General features: G+C 39.1%; 1 protein-coding gene across 1 annotated transcript in view; it reads right to left on the minus strand.

Moving 5' to 3' along the window:
- The window catches only part of RBFOX1 (RNA binding fox-1 homolog 1), a 1,334,919-nt gene that overhangs the window by 1,201,780 nt on the left and 115,008 nt on the right, over nt 1-18,131 (minus strand). The gene's annotated exons all lie outside the window — the stretch shown is intronic.

Consider the following 18,131-nt stretch of genomic DNA (forward strand, 5'->3'; position numbering starts at 1 on the left):
ATCATTTTAGTAGCCCTCCTCTGGATCCGCACCAACACTTCCATGTCCTTGTGCTGAGGGTTCCAGATATCCAGGCATCCTTCAGAGGCTGCACAGCTCAGCTTGTTACAAGTACTGGAAGATACCACACTGGTAGGAACCAAGAAATATAAAATACCAACAATAACCCAATAACAGAATAAACAAATACGCGCTTGTAAGCAAAGCTTTTGAAATAAAAGCTGCCATAGCAGGCAACAGAATGCTTCCAACTGCTGCATTATTGTGTCAGGTAACCATCTTCAAAAAGCTTTGTCGTCAGGTCTGATATGTATCAAACTACTTTGAAATATTTTGTGTCTTCTGAACTGTACATTTTTCCCGATGCTGCACGTCTTCCATTTCATGGGCCTTTCCAGAGAAACTGGAGAACTTGAACAACTTCAGGGAAGTTCAAAAGCTTTGTATGCTATCTCATAAGACAAAGTACAAAAAGAAAAAAAAGATTCAGTTGCTGATAGAAAACTCTTCATATGCAAATGCACCAAACAAATCAAAGATAAACTGCCTTAATAAAGGTAAGTCAAAATTATGAGTTTAAGAATTGCCCTTAGAGCAAAAAAATGTTATTTATTTTCCTATCAGTTTGTATCTAATTAAGCAAATTAATAACACTAAAAAAGTGCCATTTGCCTGGCTATATTGGCCAGAAATGTGAACATTTGGTCCACATCCCTGCACTTCCAAGCTGAAGGCTGCTTATTAGACCTGGCAACATTCTTTTTTTGTTTAGCTTTTTTTCCTTCAGTGAAAAAAGGTAAAAACATAAATATACATTTAGGGTTTGGGTTTTTTTACATCTAAAGCTGTTATTGTTTTTTAATTAGAATTTGTGGTCAATAGCATGTATTTCTGCCTAAAGCCAGATAAACCCATGAGCTTTTGCACAATTCACCTCCAAAGGAAATGTCCATTTAAAATAACACTAAACCTTAGGCTTATTCTTTCATTTAGGTTTCATGGCTGCATTTGTTGCATATCTGGCTCCTCAAAAAAAAAAAATTGATATATATTAATATATTCACAGTGTTTGTAAACCCAAGACAGAGAGAGACCAAAGGACCTGTACGGGAGTTAATGGTGCTGACAGAAAAGAGTCTCTGTTGGGCTAAGTATGCAAGAGATGGGGACACAACTTCTTTCTTCTTCCCCAGCTGTCAACAAGAATCCTACCAATAATTTCCACTGCCCTTCTTGGAAAGCAGATGGAGAATCACAATCCGTTCAGCCTTCTTCAGCTGCTAACGTTGCCTTAGTTCCCAGTTAGATGCTGAAGAGGCGAGATCACTATTGCACGGGTGGTGGCAGTGGTTTTCCATGTCAAGCCTGCACAACTGAAGAATAGGGAATTCACCCTGCCTGGCAACTTCTCAGAATAGTTGAGAGCAAAAACCCTACAAGAACGATTCCACTGTGGTTTTGATTTCTATAGATGCTTCCTGCTTTAACTTCTATTCTTTTTCATAAATTTGCTCCCTAGTGGGTAGCCAAATTGGAAGCATAATAGACCATCTCCTAAAACTTCACACCTTCTACTGAAGCACATAGAGCAAAGAATCAAGAGCAGACTTGTTTTGCTCAAGTTTTTGCTGACACCCTTTGAAATCTGTAGTTATGTGGGAATAATCCTTGAACAGTTGTCTTCTACTTATCTGATACAGGTCTAAACTGACAGCACAACATCCTAAAATCATCAGATCATTGTAGTTGCTCTAGGTCAGTAACTACCTTCTAAGGTTTGTAGCAGTTCATCACACGAACTCTCCTAAATGCAAGCTTTTACATTTGCATCTCTGTGCTCTGGTATGCAAGCAATAAAAACAACTTGAGTGTCAGCTCCTTGCAGTTTAAGGATAACTTTCCAAACATCTTCACTTTCCACAATGGCCATCTAAAATGACATTTTTCCCCCGCTTTGGTAAGAAGCATGAGTTTGTGATTTTTTTCAGATATATTTTTTTGACAAAAGTTTGATGCTACATTCCAGATCACTGTGTGAGTTACAGTTCCTGTCTTTCACCAACATTTCACATTTTCAAGTGTTAGAATCTCTCTTCCATAATGTTATCTAAAAATAAAAACATCAGACTGGTATAAAAACCCACTGCAGAAACCTTGCACCATTTCAAAGCAGTCAACAGAAACTGTCCCACTGGTGTTCACTCTGGGTGTGAATGATGTGTATCTTGAGGGAGATATTGTGGAATCGATGCTAGAGATCAATCACTTAAAAGAAACACGGTCATCCAGGACAGTATCTTTTGCAGGGAAGAAAGCAACTCTGCTAAAATAACACTTCAGATACAATGTACATTTGTATGCATACGATTATGTAGAAGTTCATTTATAGTACCTCAGGAGATGAAGTAGCTTGCATGCAGTTATTTAAATAGTTTGGGGACTTTGCAAGAGAGATTTACTCTTGCTCTCCCCACATTTTATTATGGAAGGTTTATCATCAATATTAAAGTTTAATTCCCCCAAAGCAGTGCATTAATACATTCATAAACTTTAATACCTAGAGCTTTGTGCCCACCTTCGTCATATATTGAACGCAATTGTTAAATAGCGGTTCCATACTTTCCTGTAGTTCTTTTTCATAATAAAGGGATTTCAGAAATATTTCAAAAGCATGGAGTCATTTTGATGCACTACATTTTCCCTACTTTTAAATGTCTGCCATGCAGAAAATTGAGTTTTGTGGGTTTCAGAGTAAAAACAAAGACCACAGACCCCTAGTGCTCTCAGCTCATTTTTTTTCAAGCAATTTTGCTAATCATGTATGAACTTCTGGTACATTTATTATTTAATGCTTGCCCCTAAAGCCCGCTTTTAAGTTCACACATAATCATTTGGGTTTATGCTGTTTCATTATTTAAAAATCATCTATTGCTCTGTGTAATAAACTTAACATTGGGAGTCATTTCCCGCTAAAGATCAGTTGTCTATTCCAAAGGCTGTAAATACTTCTAACAGGCCAGTGCTTCTCCTAAAAGTCCCCTGTGCTTCTCATAGATACCAAGGTATTGGGAAGAGAAAATAAGCTGTCTTATTAAGCAGCTCATTAGCATGATGGCACATTCTAACATTTTTCCTTACATGTTCTGCGCACTAAGAGGAGGTGACATTCAAGGACACAAATTACAGACAGCCAACATGCTAAAGGAGGAAGGAAGAACATTTAAAAAAAAAAAAAAAGAAAATAAAAGAAAAAACAGAGAAGTAAAGTCAATGTAGTTGCAATAAAAGAAAGCAAACAGCAGCCTTATTACAGTGGAAAAAAAATACAATTACTCCTAAAGATATTATAATTTGTCAGAATTGCTGCTGTTCATTCTTTGACACCATGGCATATACAAAAGAAAGAAGTGGGAATTCAGAGATTATCAGGAGAGCCTTAAAACTGGCTTCTAGTATCTGACACAGGATACACCAAAAACCAACAGAGCCACAGACACAAAAAACCCCAACTGTCTATGAGTGAAACCTTAATTCAATATACAATTTATTTAATTTGGCTTCTGCTGCCTATAATTGCTTCAATCCTCAAGAACAGCTGGCAGGCACCAAGAGGAAAAAAAAAAAAAAGACACATACTTAGGACAGCAGCAGAGAAGAGTTTAATTAATTTTTAAAATCTTTGTATTTTATTTAGCTTCTGCTGCCATCTACAGTAATCATCACAAATCTGCACAAAGAGCAGGTACAGCACTAAGAGCAGCAAAATAAGCCTGCAGCGCAGTAACAAGCTGGGCTAGAAAGGTACCAGGGGACCTTCACTGTCACTGGAAGATCTAATGAACCCTCTTTGTAGATAAATGCCCTCTCTCAGTGGGGGCCCAAAAATTCATTTACAGCTACTCATTGGCTCTGTAAATGAATTAACTCATCCAAGTAGCACACAGATACAGGCACAGACTTCATGAGTCTGTGTAGATCAAGAAAGCCATGGTGCCGGCTATGAACCGACCAAAGTTTTAATTTCTCTGTATAAGATTATCAGATGGGTACTGACAAGCTCAATTCAGTTTCTAATTTTTCCATATGGTCACATCATGAGAAGGTGGACACCTTACAGAATTGATTTGTTAATCTGCTCCCAGAGAGCCTTGTGTTATTAAAATATTTTTCACTAGTTATATTAATTAATAGAAATTTTTAGATTCCAGAGAACACCAAGTAATTCTGCACTTCTTCCAAAACCTGTACATCTAATAAAACCTGTTTGTGGCACAAAGTAATATGCCCAAGGCATACTAGTAATTTTTGCAGGACAAAACAAAAAACCCGAAACAAGAATGCAGTTTCAAGGTTAAAATTAACTTACAAGTAAGTAATCTGAAGAGACACTACACCTCAGACCCTCGCTTACATTTTCAAAAACTAAGGCATGATTTCTAGTTCTTTGCGTCTTACCAGCAGTCCCACTGTGATTTTCATCTCACCATTGCCAGTGCCATGTAGTAGCATCTGAAGCAGCATAAGCCCTAAATGCCACTTTCTGAATATATTGAGTCAAATCCATTTTTCTCTGCTGTGATTTGTAGCTTTTCTTTTGGGGAGTTTCTGCTGCTCCAAGAGTTTGCAGACTTCTGCTGTCTACTGTGTAACACCCACCTATCTTTTTTGTAGTCTGAATACAATCCATTACCGGGGTCCCCATTTGTATGTCACTGAGGAGTAACAGATAGAAACAGCTACATTTTGAGCTATACACTTCATTAAGAGGTGGGCTCTAATGCAACTTTACAGCATTCTTACTCCACTGATGGATAGACTGGGGCCAGGCTCAAACTCAGAGTTATCACAGCAGCAGAGGGCATGATTATCGCCTTGTCAGAGAGCTGTCTAGTGAATATCTTCGCTGAAATCCAGTGTTCTCAGATGAACCTGAAGAAAAAGTTACCCAAGGCAAGGCATTACTGAAAAATCAATTTTCTTCACTTTTCCAACTCTATAACAGAGATTCAATATTCAAGCTTATCTAGTACAAGTACAGAAAAATATTTCTGGGGATCTACGCAAGCCAGCTTAACACTTTTTTTCATAACTTTTCACAACTCTGTATTTGGTACTTAATTATTAGGTATTGTTAGAAGGATAAAGCATCAAAATATTTGTTCGTTTAAATTTCTGCCATAATGCTGTCAACTGAAAAAGATGCAGAGTATTAGCTGGACTGTGACACCTAATTCAAGCCATAACAAAGTCTTCTGAAAGTCAAATACCAACGTCAAAGTGAACACACCTTTTCTAGCTAGCTATTAGTACATGGAGGAACTACTAACTACATGAGGTTTTGAGCAGAAGTGGAACTTGGACCTGGTTTTGCAGTATTTTTTCCTCTTGTTTCTTGATTGCTACAGACCACAGCAACACCAGGTAGAGTTTCAGCTTCCGATTGCAGGACTATGACCATGCAGGCAGCCTGCGGTGGCTACTGGAAGAGGCTGCTTTCACCCTACTGTAACCCCAGCACTGCTCACCTAACCAAAAACTGCCACCCACAGCAGCAGCCGCCACCTCCTGCTTTTCTGGGATCTGGCTCTAGCCCCATCTGCTTGTGGTTGTCTCTGCCATTCTGCCACCCTAGGAATTAACTTCTTTGCCTACTTTACTCTTGCTATGCTGCAGTTATGAATTGTGCTTGGAACAGCAACAGAAGCAGCCAAAGTGGAGACTTCTGGGGGTGCTAAGGTATGACGACCATCCTGTCTTTCATCAGTTCTGCTTCAGCACACTGCTGCCCTAAAACATAGAAGTGTTAGGAGGATAAACAGATCCATGCTCTTGGGGTTTTTTTCAGGTACCAAGGTTCTTAGAGCTCTCTACAACTGATAAAGAAACAGCACACCTAAAGCTCTGAGCTGCACTGACACGCATTTAAACATGAGGTCATCAGTAAGTAGCCTTAAGGGCAACAGTAATAAGCACTCTGCACAGGCACTCAAAATGAAAAAAATTCTCTTCCTACCTCTGTAATTGGTGCTCCTAGGTGACACTGAGCAACTCATTGCAGTTTCCCCATCTGTAAAATGGGGTTAAAACATATCACATTGCCTCTACAGATAACCAAACAGATCTCTGTTTGTAACACTGCAGACAGTACACAGCCACTGCGGCTGCCAAATATCAAGAAAATCTTTAAAAAGTAAAAAAGTGAAAGGTAAAAAACAGCCAAAACCAACGTTAGGCCATAAAATGACCCTGCAGTAAGATTTTAATACAGAACACAGCAGCAGCTGTCTTTGTTGTAGCTGTTTACAAAATGGCAACAATCTCTTCTGGAGGATTTACATGTACTCTAGATTGTACAGACTCAAACCAAACAAAACTCAATCTGCACCTCCATGCAAAATTTGAAGTCACACCCATCTCTATCCGTATTAATTTTAATTGTTCCTTCCTTCCATAGCTTTGTCTGAAGGCAAGGCTTAAAGCACAAAACCAAAACACAGGTTGCAATAACCACGTTTTCAGCACAGTCAGGAGCAACAGCTCCCCACCAAAGCTTCAGATAGAAGCTCCTGATATACCTGATACACCATCGCCCTGAGTTTTGCCAAACAAGCTCTGACACACCTCTCCGACAGCATCTTTTGAATTATCTGATGACACCTGTTTAACGTTTGGAATGTTACAATAACAGGATCCTCAAACTCAAAGGGCATTACAATTTCTAATACAAAATTCAAATTTGTGCTTTGCTTAAAGTCAAACATGGGCATTGGAAACAACATTAAATAAACTAAGCGTTATGGCTTCCTAAACTTAAACTTTTCCAGTCCCAAATCACAGAAGGATCTGCTCAGATAAAGGCACTTTTTTTTCCTAAAGATTGATGGAGATTTTTTGTGGACTTTTACAGGTTGACTGATTAGCTAATGCTCATCTTGGGAAACACACCTTATTAGAGATGGCCTTCATTACAGATCCGTATATAGTCCCATTCTATGTGCTTCTGATCATCACACATTTACTGTATTTATGGGACTTCCCTGAAAAACCAATGAAAACAAAGGGGTGGACTACATTATTCTTGACACACACACACAAAACAAAAACCACAACATAGAAACACACATACACAAAAATTAGGTTCTTACATCTCTGGAAGGACTTCGGGAACTTGCTGGAAGTTTCAAACTGGTTTCAAATCTTTTTAGTAGGGCCAGCTGTGACAGGACAAGGGGTGATGGTTTTAAACTAAACCAGGGTAGGTTTAGACTAGATATAAGGAAGAAATTCTTTACAATGAGGGTAGTGAAACACTGGAACAGGTTGCCCAGAGAGGTAGTGGAGGTCCCATCCCTGGAAACGTTGAAGGACAGGTTGGATGGGGCTCTGAGCAACCTGATCTGGTTAGCGGTGTCCCTGCTCACTGCAAGGGGGTTAGACTAGATAACCTCTAGGGGTCCCTTCCAAACCAAAACATTCTATGATTCTAAGAAATGCTGAGATAGGGCACACTCATTTTAAAAACTAACTTGTAGAAAGAAATTCTAAAATTTCATATCAATAGCACATTCCTTTTGAAGCTTTGAACTGTAAACTCTGTACAACAGAAGTAAACACAAGAGAGCTGAAAGCCTCTGACAGAGCCCCTTAAAAATGTGATGAGGCAAAAGTCTCCTCCTGGTGATGCACAGTATACAAGATATGTATAGGTTCCTTTCTGGCCTGGCCATTTCTCTTCCCAATCAACTCCTCACCAGCCACGGTGTTAATTCACCGAATGAAAAGGTTTTCAAACCAGTGCTAAGACTCAGAACAGTTTCAGACAGAGTTAAAATTTTTACCTTTCCTTCTTCCAGCAATCACCCAATTACCTTCAACAACTTGTTAACAAAACCTCTTGCATGCCAGTAAGTAAAGATATTACTAATATTAAAAAAAGTCCATAATATGTTCTCCCTTCCACTTAAATAAGGCACTATATGAAGCCAATAAGGAGAGAATGAAACCTAAGAAGAGAATCACATAATAGTCTCAGAAAATACCTATTGCGGTGATCACAAAGGTGAATCTTGCCTACACAAAATGCCATCAAATTAATTCCTCCAGGATTAGGATTATGTCCAACACTTTGCATGAAGTATACGCTCTGAATTTTTTGCACAACTGCTGGAAATTAAACAACCGCAGAGCTGATCCTAAAGTGCCTGTGTGTGTAATATCCCTGTGGATGCAGATTGCCCATAAGCCCGTGGACTGTACACTTCTAACAGCTTGCTACAGTTTAGACATGAAACCTTGTAAGCTAGAAGACAAGCTTTCATGAAATAAGCTTCTTACAGCTAAGTTAGTTTTAAAAAAAAAAAATGCAGTGATGTTTTATTAATACAGCTGAAATCTGTAGGTGAAAAAAAATATGCAGTAAACCTATCAAAACTATTCATGTTTTGATCTGTTTACACATTTTTTGCCGCTGCATGTTTTAGGGCCAAGTATATTTATCTATTTATTTAAGAGTTCCATCATTAAAGTGTCACATGAACTATGGAAAAACAGCTTCAGACCTAAATAAAAAAATGTTTATACTGTACTACACCTATTATACGTCAGTCTGTCTATAAAAAGTAGTAAACGAGCTTTACCAAATTATATATGAAAACAAATATGAATCATTTTAGAGAACCAATTAGTATATCTACAGTTAAAAGGACACTCAAAACTTCTGTCCAAACCACATTTCCAAACACTTTCAGCATTCTGAATTGTAAACTTTTTCCCCAAGAAAGAAGTAGTTACTAAATATGAAGTAGGAAAGTGACATGAATGAAAAATGCAGTTACTTACAATTTAAGTAACAGGAATTTTTTTTTTTAAGAAAATTTAATATTATTACATAACTGTAGGCATAAGTGTCACTTTGTTCACATAGAGTGCTGGATATCAAAAGTATTAACTGCTAATAGACAATCAAGTGTAGGAAATCATAAAATCTATAGGCTGCAGTCCTTTTACTGCAGAACAAGTAGTAATATAGGATTTTGCAGTTTGGGTTTGTTGGAATTAAAGCCGTTGTTATAAATTTGTGACACACTCAAGAGTTGCAAACTACAAACGCATTCACATGTACGCCAAGCCACAAAATTAATAATATAAATAGATGTTTCTATTGAAACTACTCAAACTGGTTTGTTTCTTGGAAATATACCTGAAAATGTTCAAATAAAGAAGGTGAGAAAGATCATCTTGTTGAAGCACTTCTCTGATACTTAGACAGTCTAATTAGTTACTAATTCTGTCATCAATTCCCAACACAGAGTTAGTTAAGCAAGTTCACCCATTTCAGTTTCCATTTGTAGAACAGGAATAATGCTTTATCCTACTTTCTCCTCATGCACCCACTTTATGATGAACTTGCTTAAAGATTCTTTTTTAATGCCTTTAGAGACCATGCACTGCAATAGGCTTGCTGCCTTCTTAAATTAAGACCATGACAAGAATGCCTACTGCATGTGGGTTTGCTTCAGAAGAAGCTTGTGAAGCTCTTTTTCTTCACAAGAAGCTGACAAAAAGCCTTATAGTTGGACATCTCAAAGAACTCTACCAAGCGCTGCAAACACCAGAATATTAACAGGTTGAATATTTTCATGCAGCTACTCAATGAAGAACAGTGATACTAAGAAAGAAAAAAAAATAAACCCTCAAATGACTAAGTTACTTGCAAACCTGTTTGTGACTCCAGATCAAATTAAAGATTGTATTAAAAATACACACATATTAAAATAAAACTGGGCTAAGAATGGAAAGTCCACAAGAAATGGACTGCATTCTACAGAAACATCCAATACATTTTGGAAGCTGATTTCAGAGATGCCCACTGAGCTTCAGGAAAGTGAGCAGCTCTGCCAGGCTGGCGCAGCCTGGGGGCCTGGCAGGCATGGCCACACGCATCAAGCATACAGAGAAAAAGGGGGCTTGCATACATTTTCAGTAAATACATTTAAGATCCAGCAAGAATAAAGTCACCACAACACTCTTGAATGGATTAAAAACCAACCAAACAAAAAGAAACCAACCACTTGCAACAGTCAAGTCTCCCCTTATTAAATCAACGCACACAGAAATTATCAAGACAACGTTCTGTTTCAGATGGCTGCTTCTGAGAAGTGAACATTGCACCACTTGGGTGAAGAAAGCGGGTGGTATTTCAGCTGCAAAGTAATCACCTGCCGAGCAGTGACCACGGGGTTCATAACGTCAGGACAGTGCTACGTGCTCTACAGACCTTATGCATTTTCAGTAATCTGAAAGCATTGTAAAAGCAGAGAATACAGTGAATATACGAACATCCCCAAAGCAACGCAACTGCAATGCGGGTTCTGCAGCGCAGGCACTCCCCGAGGCGTTGCTGACTTACTTCAAATCCCCCCCAGTGCAGAGAGCTCCAGTGACAGGCAGCCTTCCCACCTCGCACCACCCCCTCGACCTCTCATGTCCAATGCTGTCTAACTACCATCCAGAACTGAAGCTCCACATACAGTATTACTGAATTGCAACCAGTTTGATATAAGCGATTTATTTTGCCAGACTGACAGTTTTATCAGAATTCCTTATCTGATCTGTTTTACCACACCTTGTCATTCATTAGAAGCCATCAGTAATGAAAGAAAAGTTTCATGATAACTTGACTGGCCAAAACTGACTGCCAAGTATTTTAAAACTGAACTTTTAAACTTATCACTGTGATCTGGATCAACTGAGGATATCTGAGCTTTTGGCATACAAAAATCTCCATCTGCTTCATGGCCTTCATAAGTAATACAGAGGGATCTCAAGAGTTGTTTTATTTAAGGTATTTACCACCAAGAGTTAAAATGGTGCATACTGCTTCTCTACTTATACAGAATTGGGCAACATCTGGTGAAAGTTATTTGGGGCACCTGAGGTACTTTCAAGGTATCCCATTTTCAGAAATAAATGGCTCATTTTATAAAAAACAAGTTAAAAAAAACAAACAACCAGGGCATCCAAGAATCATCAGAAGCCTTAAACAGCTCCAGTAAGTGGCTCCGATCAGAGTGGAAACAGAATCTGGTAAAACCAAACCAGGAGTACTTCTCAACAGGGTTTGGGAATCAGGGAGGAAGGCAAAGTGGGGGGGAATGGATTTTTTTGACACAGAAATGTTCTTTGTAGCTTGTCACGGTTATGATTAACATCATTCACTGGAGCAAGAATAACTGCTGATAGCAAAATAAAATTGATTGCTTAAAAAGTTCAAAACCTTTTCTTTATTCTCTTTGGTTTTTTGATTAAGTAGCAGTTCCTGCTAAAACAAAATAATCAGTCCTCAGAATTCATATTCTGTACACACCACATAAGCCACTGAGTACTGCTTCAGTTGCAACCGCCAGTAATAAATGTGCTGAACGTTTTAGGTTTAAAATAATATGAGAATAGCAAATATCCTTAGCAGACAGGGCTTGATTCTGAAACACACGTGGGTGGCAGTTGAAGTGAGGAGTGGTACGTTTTATCTTGGTTGACAGCTACTCATGAACAGCTGCAGCTCTATCCCTAAGTGCAGCACACTACTTGCAGAAAATAAGTAGAAATTCTTCAGCCCAGTTGCCTACAAAAACATTCCCAGTATTCCCTAGGAAATTACCCTAGACATTACATGTACCAGAGTGCCAGTTTCCACCAAGGCAACAGTGCATATGGTTTGGCTGATTTTAACAATTCAACAGCATCATTGGAACTCAGACATATATAAATAACAAGTAGCTGTACCAAATTTGTACATTTTGGGAAAACCATGTATTTCATACAAAGTATGCCAGATTATCTATACTGTGTGCATGAAGTAATTATTACAAATTTCAGAAGATGTTTCTGATGAAATACAAGTTAAAGGTATACAAGATATGAAATAGTACCTCAGTTGTACCTACAACGGGCTTTCCCTCATGTCACCATGTTCAAACACCACCCCTTCTCTAGAGTACATTTGAGTCAATGAAGAGTCCCTTCATACCTTCAGTGGGCTTTCGCCTGCGGCCTGGGTCAATTAGGCGAGCAAACCAGCATTTCCTAAGAACTGATCGGTACCCTAGGAGCTCCCTCTGAGCTTCAGGCTTCGGCCTTAAAGGAAAAATAAACTAACCCTGAAGGTATAATACCAGCTATCAGAATACACTGAAGCAGCATAGCTGGAGTCAGCTTTGGGGAAGAACGATTTATGGATCATAAAAGTAGGTAAATAAGTGATGTAAACCATGGAGGTAAATAGGCGAGTATACCTGATGATTGAGAGAAAGAAAATTCTTCCAGACAAGTAACAATGAGAGGTAACCAAAGACCCTACTAGCCTGAGGGTGATTTTTCAAATACTCCAGTGGCCACAGGACTGGACCCACAAGGAACCCCCAAGCAAGTGCAGGTAGGACCAAAATGAATAGAAAAGATTGGAGGCATCAGTTTCCACAAACACTCAGCCAAAAATTTTCTATCAGATTCCTTAGAAGTAGCTTACAGATCACACTTGTGTCTATCCCTTGTATGTACGATTGAGTCTGTAATCTGTCTCCTGTCTTCGCAGCTGCTAGTGCTGTCGGTACACAACAAATGCAGTCCTAATGGCATTCCACAATAATGAACAGGACAGACATTTATTAAACCACTGACAAACCAGAGACTCTCATTTTCTGACTCAAATTAGAACTTAAAAATAGCTTCTGGGAGAGTAAGACTTCGCACATATTTGTCAGTTATGAGAGAGTCAAAGGGAAAGCCCAACTTCCAGCTTCCCCTGTTGTGAGATGGCTACAGTTGAAAGTGGTTTGTCACCCAGCTGCATCATGAGCTGGGACTGTCCCTGAATAGAGAACTGTCCATCAAAGCTAACCAAGATACAAGGATGTGCGTCTACATCTGTAGAAGTAATTGCTTGATGGCTTTTATTATGAGATGACCACTAAGGATGTTGAGTTAGCCCCAGACAAGGAGGTGCTGATAGATGCTGTATTTTTCTACTATGATCAGGATTACAAACAATTAAATTATCACCCCTAACATGACATATAAAATACCTACTTTTAACTTTCTTTGAAAAAAGGTACAGAATAGGCCTATGATTAACTTTTATATTTTAGCTGTAACATCTTGAGTCAGAGAGCTTGCCTAATACAGTTGAGCACAGAGGGCTGGAGACAGCAATTTTCCATTCTGTATCATGCCCTGACAGCAAGCTGACACTCTATTTTAAAAGTACTGAGCAATTTGAAAGGTTTCCAGATAGCAGGGATTTAAATGTACTTTCTGAGCTGAGATTTGCTCATTTTTTCTACCCCATTGAAACCAGAAAATCATTACTCCCTTTATAATTACAAATGGGCTCATTTGGGGGAAGGGTTAAGGCCATATGCTGGGAGCTGCAGAAAGAAATGCGCAACCGTCAGTCACGTAGCATTAAATAATCATACTGGTGGTGGGGTATGTATTTTAGGTGCATGTTGCTAGTAAATCTAGCTACAAAGCATAAAACAAGCAGGAAATGTCTTGTTCATCTCTAGCTGCAGCGTGAGGAACAGGGGGGAACTGCTCCAGTGATTCTTTACACCAAAATTTATAACAAGCAAAAGCCAAAACAAACTGTTAATAAAAGATTAGAAAAATTTACAAGGACATTCCATAGGAAATAAAAAGTCATATTATAGCCATAGCTGCCTTATCACACTAGCCCAAATCCACTTCATAGACTGCTTTTCTATGTGCTTTTTACTCCCTGCAGTTACAAATGAGACTTGGCGATTAATTTAATTTTTGTAGCAGCAGCAAAAATACAAGTTCAAGAAGAATGGGAGGAGGGGCAAACAGGGGACAGAGCGAGGAAAAAAAGCAAAGATAGTACAACTGTGCTCTCCAGTACAGTTACATCTTACATTAGAAAGGATCTCCGACAGGAAGAAAAAAGTTTTGAAACATTAAGCTTTAATGACTAGATCAAACATATTGCTGTATCAACGGTAAGCTAAGCCTCACTGGGGGGGGAAGACAAGTCGTACCATCAATCTCAAAGATTGTCATTCACATACTGCACTTATTACACTTACCTGGCATAGGTGTACATAAAAAATATCCCAGTAACATCAATCAATGCCAAGACAAAAACAGAGGTAAAAAACTTCCAAAGTTCCTTTCATCTGAAAGAAGCTGGTATTTACAATATAATGTCATGGACTCTGCTTCCTTCCTACACAAGACTGCAGGTACTGCCATACAGCCAGAAGCTTATGCTGCTGGTGTAATAGTCTTCGGAAGAAGAAAAAGGTACAACTCACCTGTTCAGTGTTGCAGGTGGAAGCTTGTGTTTAACCTGCAATGCTCAGATGAGAAGCCAGTAAGCTCCATTCACCTGTGCTACACCACTGAGCCTACTAACAGTCAGAAGACAGGTCCGCTACACCCTGCCATCCTTTCCCCAATATCCATAACGCCACATAAAGGAGCACCACCCAGAAGGGTGGCCAGAGGCACAGGCAGTCCATTTTATTATTGTTAAAATTGGTTCTCTTTCTACAATTGATTATGACTTAAGGAAAGCACTTCAGTCATTTCTGCTTAAAATCTAGAATAAACATAGTTTAGTGTTACAAATGAGACCACGCTGGGAGGAGTAGCTGCTACACCAGAGAGCAGATGTATTTTTTGCATTTGTCCTTACCTGAAAGACTTCGGAAAAGTCAAATGAAATTAGCAAGAACACATCAAAGATAGCACCACACACCTCTAGTGCTAACATGGCCTTTGCAATGCATGTTTTTCCTAAGAAAATCTGATGGCCAAGTGTCCAAAATTATTGCTTCTTAGGAGACTCTAATGTTCTGCAGCCTTTGAATCCTTCAGATATCACAATCAGAATGGCAGCTCCACTTCAGCACAGCGTGATGGTCCCAGTTGGATTAGGAATGGGATATCACATTAGCAAGCAGTCAGCATCCCACGTTAGAGCTGCTCCCACAAGTGCAGGAGAAGGGTGGGAGGCATGCAGTACTGAAACAGGCACTTGCATTTTTAGAAAGAGACATGTTCACCTAGTGCCCCAGTTTGCACCACAAACCAGAGGTTAAAGGGCCATTAAGTGGTGCTTTTTCAATAAACTGGAAACTAATGAAGAGTTGCGGTAATACTGTGTCTGGCTACCAAATCTTACTCTTCAGATCACTTTATTTAGAAGGGAATGTAGTTTGCAGAGCTTTTTATAAAGCTCTTATTTTGTTAAAGAATTTTCTAACAACTTTCCTACTGTAACTAAACTGGTGCAATTCTTTCCTGGAATACCACTATCATGTACAAACTATAGTATCTTAAAACACATATTAATTGACTATTTAAGCAATGAAATGCTTCTTTTGCAGTGATCTTTCATTGTGACACAGGCAATTATCTTCATGGATGGAAATCTATAGCTCCCAGAACTGCTGGACAATTAGTGAGAATTAATAAAAATCCACGCATGACTTGCTATTGCAGTCATAGATCAACCAGTAAACTAACACCGACTACCTCTCCTCAGTGAGCAAGGTCTGCAAGTTTCTGTTTAAAAGAAGTTTGCCAGTAAAATGGGTTTGGAACATTCATCAACACGAATGGCTCCTGCGTGTCACACTGGAAATCATTTCACCAAGATCCCCCTTAGTTCAATCTGTACGTGTATTTGTTTCTTTTGTGGGCTGCAAGTAGGTATTTCTGCCTATGCCCAGTACCCAGATTTGCTTCCTGAGACCTGCCTTCTGAACTTTGTAGGGTTTCATCTTCAAATTCAGATCTCCAGCAAATTCAGATCTGACCACCTCTAGAACAACCAACTTGGGGCTTAATTTATGCTCCCATGTTATATCACTAATTACTCGGGTCAAGCCCTTAATTTATCTAAATGTGCTCAGGCATGATGGCATCTGCCCACATACTTCCAGTTCAAGCAGCAAATAAGAGCAGAATTGTCTAAAATACTTAAGTGTCTTATTAAACCAACCAAAAGTTGGTGATGCTTAGGCTCCTAAGTGCATGTGGATCTTCTGAAAATTGTACTACAAAGAAAACCAATCCACTAATAACTTGGGCCCTGGTCCTATAGTCCCCACACAGTAAACTCCCATTATAGTTCAGTGAAAACTGTACAAAAGTTTGCAGAACCAAGTTTTTAGATAAAAGAATGGTCCCAGAATTATTCCACAGCACCAACAGCCAGGAGAGGAACAAAGGTCCAATATAGACTGAGGTGGCACCTTGGACATGCCACGTAGCTCTTCTGTGCTTCAGCGTGGAAGCCTGTGTCCATATAATGCTGTTTATCTGTAAATACTCCCTTGCTCTTCTCTTTTTTCTTACTCCCCCCATTTCCCACTCTGTAAGTTCTGTTCTACACCCCATTCCACACAAGCACAGTCTCTGTAAACTGGCAGACTGCTTGTTGCCATAATCAAGCAATCTTTAATCAGTGTGAAACTGAAATGTGGAGGTATGGAATAGGTTTGGGAATGCCACTTTGCAGACGCACGAATTTCAGAATGCACCACTGCTGACTTTCATAGCCTGAACTGGAAATAAGAGTCAGTAAAGAGCCCAGCGGGACAGAGAAAGTCGATTTCTGTCCTGGCTTTAATTAATTACAGTGGCAAAACTCTTGGTTAAAAACATGAATAGAAGTGCGCTTTCCTGTGTATATGTAAAGAACTGGTTAATAAACATGCTACCGCATGGTGATCAAGATTATTCAACTCTAGATTTCTGGCACTCATAAAACGTACTTTTTGAACACTCAAAATTGGTTTCTACTGGCCATTTTTTACATCAGCTGTTAGCACTTAAATACCACAAGAGCTTTCAGCATGAGTAAGCAACACCATTTAGAAAATCCATTTACTTTGGCTGTACCAGCCATCGTCCTTCATTCTTTTTTATGAACATTTTAGGAAAAAAATGTTACTTATATGAGAACAACCACAGAGCGCAAATAGTACGCTAATACACTCAAGCCTGCAGAGAAGTAGTAAAATATTTTAGATAGGTAGGATAACACTCAACTGAATAGCCAGAGCTGTGGCACAGAGGTATTTATCCAGAGATGGATCCAACTGCAACTTCCACCATATCAAGCATACACATCTAATCTGTGCAAATATGAGCATATAAAATGCAATGCAATGATGTAACTTATACATTTGGATCAGCTCCCCCCCCAAGTGTTGTTTTAGACAGTCTAATCCTGCCTACTTTCTTCTTTCCCCAATCCGACACTTACTCCCAAGTCAAAATTCCAAGCCAATTGAGAAGACTCAAATGCTTTCCAGCATCTATTTTTATGGACATCCATGGAGAATAAAGTCTTGTTAAGCTGGGGTTTATTAATTTTCTATAGTTTGATGGCAGAATATTACATGGATGCTAGTCTTAGTAAACTTCCTCTAAACAATCTCTAAACAAAAAAGTGAAAACATTGTTAAATATATCAATGCTAAATACAACCAAAAACCCCCACTAATTGGTCTGGGGGTTCTTTGGTGTTTTGTGGTTTTGTTTTGGTTTTTTGTTATTTGGGGGTTTTTTGTTTTGTTTTGGGGTTTTGGGTTTTTTTGTTAAGTGTAGTGAAAGAGGTGCTGTTTTCTTCAGCTGCTGTGACTACTTTTGAGATGTCATGTTCATAATCAACTTAACTTTAAAGAGTGATCTGCCAGCCCCTCTCTTGTTTCCATTTCTGCATTTTGTTTCTGTTTTTTCCTTGGTCCTAATTCCTATCTGAACTCTCAGTTGCCCCTTTTGCGTGTTTTCCTCCTCTACTATTCCATTGCTTTCCTTTGTATTCCGCGTTCCATAGATCAGGTGAGCAAAATCTGACCACGGGGCACTGCAGTACCTGAAACGCTAGGAAGCAAGCACCAGGAATTTAGAAGCCAGCCTCTGGACACTCACTACTGCTGAGCGTTAGGGCCAATGGAACTCAGAAGACACAAAAAAACCAACCCCCAAGCAGCCACAGACGTTCTAGAGCAAAAACCAACAGACGCCATCTATCTGGATTTCTGCAAAGCCTTTGACACGGTCCCCCACAACATCCTTCTCTCTAAATTGGAGAGCTA

This window comes from Egretta garzetta, unplaced genomic scaffold, assembly GCF_000687185.1.
Source record: "Egretta garzetta isolate BGI_Z169 unplaced genomic scaffold, ASM68718v1 scaffold426, whole genome shotgun sequence".
NCBI lineage: Eukaryota > Metazoa > Chordata > Aves > Pelecaniformes > Ardeidae > Egretta > Egretta garzetta.